Source organism: Aythya ferina, assembly GCF_964211825.1.
Source record: "Aythya ferina genome assembly, chromosome: 1".
NCBI lineage: Eukaryota > Metazoa > Chordata > Aves > Anseriformes > Anatidae > Aythya > Aythya ferina.
The window spans coordinates 88222472-88229728 of NC_140296.1; the positions used below are offsets into that span (position 1 = coordinate 88222472).

The window sequence follows — 7257 nt, forward strand, 5'->3', positions numbered from 1 at the left end:
TGTAACACCGCTATAGCAACCAGTAAATAATTAAGCACAGTGCTTTATCTCAAACTCAAAGCTACAGAGAGACAGGGATAATGAGAGTCTCCTTGGCCAAGGGAAACAGCTTAGATTAAATCATTGCATCATTTTCTTTCCTAAGTGGATATTTCTTCCCTTCTTTCATTTCAACTCTTCTCTTGTTACTACACCACAGGAATACATGTATGGAATGTATATCCTAATGCTGTTAAAATAAGACTAAATTCTTTATGCAGAGAGATACTGAGCATTGACATCAGCTGGGGAAGTTTATGGGCAGACACAAAGCTGGTCCACCTGACAGGTGAAAAACATTTTAGTTATTCTATCTAAATTGATTCCACACAAAATTAGGTGACCCACTGTAAGTATGACACTTTGCTACTGTGTTTTTGAAAAGACAAGGGCTACATAGGTACCTAGAGGAAATCTGTGTATCTGAACCGGCTTCTGTTAAGCTGGTGATCGCAGCCACAATGGTTTGTCTTCTCTGCAGGATGAATGACAGCGATTCAGAAGAAAAATGCATTTTGGTAAGGACTTTGGACCCATTCTGTGTGCACATGAGGTGTGAATATATAACAATATACTCTGTATTTCAAGAGTAATGTTGGAAACTCATGAACACATAGCATTCCCTTCAAGGCCATCCTATGAAGTTCTATTGGTAACAACATTAGAGCTTGCACCTGTCCTGAAAGAAGGATACCTTTTCTGCATCTACCTGGCAGAAGGGTACAGAAAATAGCAACACCCAAAATGACGGCTTAGAAGAAATTTAAAAATCAAAGTACAAGACAGTAAACATTAAACAGTTTTCCAGTGTTTTTTATCCCAACTAAACTACTAGCACAATAGTGGCAAGAAAGGCAGAAGTCAGTGGATTCTAAACATTTCCCAAATATGTAAGATCATCCCCTTAGAAAAGTCAGAGGCAATGAAGATTAATGCTTTGTGAAAGCACGAGAAGTGAGTTACAAAGATCCAGTTAAAATGCTTTCTAATGAGAGGGTAAAAAGACGTGATAATTTTTAACATGAATTTGTCTTCTACGTCTAACAAGCTGAATTAGAATAGAATAATAAGTTTAAAAAGAGATCCAATTCTTATTTTTCTCACAACCATCTGCTAAAAAATGTATAGTTTTATCTAAAATTTGTGGCCTGCAGGCCCAAATTCTTCATCCTGCAAATCAGAAATAAAAGCAAAACGGGAGCGAAGATAAAGCATTTAAAATGACCCTATAAGGACAGGCTATTAAGGCTTCCTGCAGGCTCACACGATTTTCTTAATAAATTATCTGCTTTCTTGTAATGGATAAAATTTGTCAAACATTTTCAGTGGGATGCTGTTCTCTGATTATGCCAAGAATGTAGGAGTGTAAGAGGTTTTTTTTTTTTTTGTTGCTCTTGTTTGTTTGTTTTGAGAGAGAGGAATTGGAAAGAGAGATGGAATCTGCATTCAGATGCGAGTACCATTTGCTATAATGAACAGAACAACCTGCCTGTGTGCTATGGATTTGAGATACTGAAGGAGGCACAATGATACTGACAAAGGAACAAAAGTAGCTATCCTACTTTATGGCTGACAATCAATAACATATCTACCACATTAGAATATTGCATCTCTGGAAAAACACGTTATTGTGGTTGCTGATTTCTGTTTTCCTTTAATTTGCTTCACCAAACACTGACAGATTGATTGCTTGGCATGGTTAATAACTTTTCCATTCAGGCAGCTGTCTTGAATGATCATGTAGTTCAGAAACCTTATATGCTTCAGGGTTCTTCTTGTCTTTAAGGGAAGAAAAAAAATATAAAATTTGCTCCATAAGCAAATAGTTGACAGTATGACATCTCACTGTTGAGTGCAGGTTATAATGGATGGTACTGACATTCCTAAACAATGTGATCACTGTCAGCATGTCGATGTGTCTGAAAGTCCATCTAAATACACATAAATGGAAGCCATTTTCAGAATTACCTGTCCATCCTGATAATTTATAAGTAAGGCTATCTAGTGATGGTGAGAATTGCATGTCTTTTCTGTTTACAAATGCTATGGTAACTTGAGCCTCGGGGTTTAACTAAAACTGATTTAGTAGACTTGAACTTCAGAAGCAAGACATTAGACATCTGTTTCTGCAACTGGGAAGGTCTTCAGTATGCTCAGTTGCTGTTGAATCTTTTGTTTTTTCAGACATCACAAGAATTCTAATGAGTTTATAGGATGCAGAGGGACATTGCTAAAATATAGAGATTCATGTGGGCAGCTTTCTGACCAATTAGTGACTGCTGGGTATTAATAGCAACTTTGAGACAGAGGTTATTTTTTTTTTCTCAGCTTTAATTCCTTGGTCTTACCTTGTTTTTTGTTTTCTTTTAATTATTGCATAAATAGACTTTTTCTCCACTCATTACTCGTGGGTGGTTTGCCTTTACTCCACTGATAGAATACACTGACATGCTGCATGCAATGAAATAAGCAACATGTTAAAAAAAATAAATAAATACTGAGGTAAAACATGTCTACTGTGAAGCATTCCCACCAGATATCATTAAACTGTACAATACAAACCTTTTACAAGTCTTGCCATGTGAAATATGCTTAAAAAGAAGAACTGTAATTTTCTTGGATTAAAAATCTTACCTAAATCTTGAAAGCTGTGCTCAGGGCAGGGGACAGTCCAATGACTCAGGTGTCTAAAATGGCAGTTTTGATTACAGTGGGAAATTGTGGGAAAAAAAATAAATAAAAGAAAGATGGAATGAAACCCTTGAGACAATCTTCAATAAAAAATTTGAATTAATTCTTCATTTCATTATTAATTCACTAATGAGCACAATAAAATTATTGACCATTAATGCTGCTATTTGCATTTCCATTGCATGCTCTGAATACATGCAAAAAGTGACTTTTGTATTTGCTAATGTAGCATTTCAAATGTAGTTAAGACAGTGAATTGCTCTTCAAATGTGCTATGTAGATATATGTCATGAGACTATATGGGTTCTCTAAACTCCTTGCTGAGATTCATAAGTTAAAAGACAACATGAATTACTTTGAAAAAGCCAAATAGAGGAGAGCAATTGGAAGGAGGGAAGGAAGGAAGGAAGAAATGCACTTACATTCTAAATAAAACTTTTTCTTTAAAGGATACCCAGTGGTGTTTCCATTTTAAGTGATTCGTTCTCTTTCCAATGCCCCACTGCTTAGAAAATTAATTACATTAAAATATCTCCTAAGCTCTCTTTCCACTGTTGAAGAGATGGATAGATCTGTGGGAGAATTATGCACATAGGTAAATTTCACACTTAGAAAATAAAAACACAAACTCCAACTAGTACAGAGAGGTTTCAGAGTTGTCATTTGTCTGGCAACATCTTTCCTTGATGCTGCTTTTCCATTTTGCAGTATCAGCACAGTTATAGGATTTCATGTTCTCCCACTGTTAAAAGGATTTCCATACACGCAGTAAGTGAGAAATTTCAGCCAACCTAAAATTATGTTTGAAACTGAAGCATTAGCTAGTGATCCTTCCTTTGCCAGCCAGTAATAAAGCGTTTCCAAGCCTGAGCTATAGCCATCCAATGCTATTATTCTCTTGCTATTGGAGTACACTAATGCTATCCCTCTCCAGTCTTGTTTACATGAGCTCCCTGAAATGTATAAAAAATACCGCCAATGATATATAAGAAAAAATCAAGTTCAGTTTCTCTTATCAATGCTAGCTTAGCAAGCCCAATGAGTCAAAAAAAAAACAAAATAAATCAATGAAAACAGCTAGTCTGTGTCACTGCAATCAGGGACAAACCACACCTGAATCAGAGAACACCATTTTTACATGGTTAGTTCTGAAGAGATTATCTTTAGAGGTAATCTTGCTCTGTGTCTGCAGAGTAAGCCATGGAAGAAATTCAGATAGTGCAGAATTCCATTACTAGAAAGTTTTTCAACATCATTTCCTTGAATGACATTGAAAAAAAAAATGTTTTTTCCAAGAAATTTATAAGATTTTTTTTTTTTGAAAGAGGAAGTCTAGCTCATTATTTTAGTTCTGTTAACCATTTCTAAGGAGACAAAAGGTATTTTTTGCCACAGCCTAGATCTTCAATAATGAGTGCTGGTATTTCAGAAAACCTTAGTATGTGGCACACTGTTTCATAGAGCAAGGGCACTAGGCCACAGAAAGATGAAAATTATGAAACAAATTTTTAAAATAATTTGTAGATGGAAAGGAGAAGATTTCCTCACATGCTTTCTGGCTGGTGAAAGCTATTTTATAACTGCAGCATACATCTGTTTACTATGTTGCTCCAAACACCAAAAGGCAGAGTTAAAGGTCAGATCACAGTTGTCAGGCATGCTTAATCTGTGTTTCACTGTCTGATTCAACTCTGTTTCTTTATGACATAAAAGAATTTGAAAATTCTGACTGTAAACATTTGACATAATATAGAAATGACAACCTAAAATTGCTTGTGCTTGTTTTCATGCATCTGTTTGAATGCACAAAACTTTAAGAAATAAGAGCAGACTGCTTTCCCTGAGGATTTTCTTCAAGTGTTGCTGTTATGCTATGACAGATTGCAAAAAGACAGAAGAGAAACTGGATTCCTCCCAGGGCCAAGACCATTAATGAGATAGGGAAGCATTCACCTTTAAGTCACTTTTTGAAACACTGCACAAGAAGTGTTCAAGGTTTACTACAAACTGATGCTCATTCCCTAATCTTTGTGAAATGACATGCTGGCTCAGCCCAGCAAGGTGCTCTGAAGTGCATCACCTAAGTTTTGGTACATTCAGACTTGCACTGCTAAGTTGCCTGCTTTTAGGGGTGCCTCCATCCCCTTTCTAGACTAGAGCCCTGCTGCACAATGCAGAGACACGTGACATGTTTTCTCTGTAGTCATGAGAGAAGCAATATGTGAAATATTTGTCCAAACCCAAGACAAAAGTAAGTTAGTCCAGATGGGAATACAAGGATTGCACAGAGCTACAACCCCTACAAACAATCACAAACACATCTGATGCCAGCACTGCCAATGTACAGTTTTTCACCCTTTTGACCCATCCCTTACCTTCACAGTTAATCCACACCTGGCTTCTATTAATTCTAGTAATTACACACAGCAAGTGTTTAAACACTGGATGATTTCCCTTACAGAGCTGCAAACAGAGTTCCAGGCTTTTCTGTTTCTGTATTCAACAAGTAGACATGAAGCCCACGGACTAAGTGCACGTCTCTCCAGTGATGATGCTGAGTCCAAATGATCCATTTCAATTATCTTGTGTATTATCAGATTTGTATCATTCAACTGATAATAATAGCTGGAGAGGTCAAGAGTTTGGAGGATTTAAAGCAGAATTTGGATGATTGCTTATGTGAAATTAAGTGATGGATAAGTTTAGGAAATTTTATTAAAATACAGTCTGGAAAAGAAGGTTAAGGCTGCTAAGGCAAGCATTCAGAGGATACCATATATATGCAGCTTGTAATTTAGGAAAGATTATTTATTTATGTAATCACATAGTGATTTTCTCTCCTGTTTTATCCATACCTCCTCCGGAAGCTAAGTGCGGTTTTCTTTCCAGCATAATAATAGAATATTGTGGTGGTTTTACTCAGGTAGGCAGCCAAGATCCACCACAACCACTTTCACACTCCCTCTCCTCAAAGAGAAAAGGGAAGAAAATATGATCAAAAGGGCTCAAGGGTTGAGAAAAGGACAGCGAGATCACTTACCAATTATCACTATCGGCAAAACAGAGTAGGAAGATTAGTGTAATTTAATACCTATTACTAACAAGCTAGAGAAGTGAGAAAGTTAAAAATACATAAATAAAACCACCTTCCCCCCTTCCACCCTCTTCCACCTCCTTCTCTCAATTGATGCAGGGGAACAGGGAATGGGGGCTGCAGTCAGTCCCTAATGCTTCATCTCTGTCTCTCCTTCATGGTCACTCCCTGCCCCTGCTCCACATGGGGTCCCTCCCACGGGATGCCGTCCTTCCTGAACTGAGCCTGCGGGGGCTGCCCACAGGCAGCAGCTCTTCAAGCACTGCTCCCACAAAGCTCCATCCCACGGGGTCCATCCCTCAGGAGCAAACTGCTCCAGCATGGGTCCCCCACGGGTGGGCGCAGCTCCCCCCAGACCCCCTGCTCCTGCGTGGGCTCCCCTCCATGGGCTGCAGCTCCGGCCCAGGGCCTGCTCCTGCGGGGGCTCTCCATGGGCCGCAGCCTCCTGCAGGCCACATCCACCTGCTCCACGGGAGCTCCTCCACCCATGGGGGGGCTGCAGCGTGGAGATCTGCTCCATGTGAGACCCATGGGCTGCAGGGGGACAGCCTGCTCCACCAGGGGCCTCTCCCTGCACAGCCCGCAGGGGAACTGCTGCTGTCTGCCTGGAGCACCTCCTGCTGCACTCACCTGGAGGTCTGCAGGGCTGCTTCTCACTCCTCACTCTCTCAGCTGCTGTTGTGTAGCAGGTGTTTTTCCCTTCCTTAAATCTGCTCTCCCAGCGGCGGGTCCCTTTGGAGCCTGCTGAAACTGGCCCTTATCTGACATGGCGCATCTGCTGGATTCTTCTCACAGAGGCCACCCTGCAGCTGGCAGCTACCAAAACCTTGCCACGTAAACCCACTAAAAATATACAAACAAAAAATGCCCTCCTGGGTCACATGAGCAGTCCCTCATGCCCAGTGTTGTGACAGTGACAGTAAAAGAAGCAGATGTCTTCCTGTCGTCCTCCGCTAGTTTGCTAGTGTATTAGGGATATTTGAAGGCATATCCTTTCCTTTTCTATTTAATATTCATGTATGGACTTGATGTCCACAGAGTGGAACAGACATCTGGAAGTCATCTGTCTCCATCTGAAGACAGGATTAGCTATCCTTGACAGATACTTATCTAGCATAGTCCAAAAAATCCCTGGTGAGGAGCTTTCCTGTGTCACCTTTGCTAACATGATCTAGCTGGTCTGCTTACCTTCAGAAATCTTTCCCTGATATTTAACCTAACCATCCCTTCTTTCTTGTCATTTGAACTATTATTTGTTACACTTCTGACCATCAGAGTAGTTAACTTTTCTAACTTTCACAGCAGTTTTATGGAATTAATTTACAGCAAGCTATATACACTGTCATAACATAGTACACAAAGTGAACATCAGCAATAGCAATAAAAACTACTGATTTGAGTTGTTTGAACTACGTTTTCTTTGGCTGTATTTA

General features: G+C 39.5%; 1 long non-coding RNA gene across 1 annotated transcript; it reads right to left on the bottom strand.

Moving 5' to 3' along the window:
* Positions 1-701: 701 nt before the first annotated feature.
* On the bottom strand, positions 702-6615 carry LOC311429884. Its single transcript, XR_014688443.1, has 4 exons — positions 6455-6615; positions 2674-2726; positions 2388-2490; positions 702-1818 (listed from the first exon to the last, which is right to left on the bottom strand). It is a non-coding gene; the product is annotated as an uncharacterized lncRNA (long non-coding RNA).
* Positions 6616-7257: the final 642 nt, after the last annotated feature.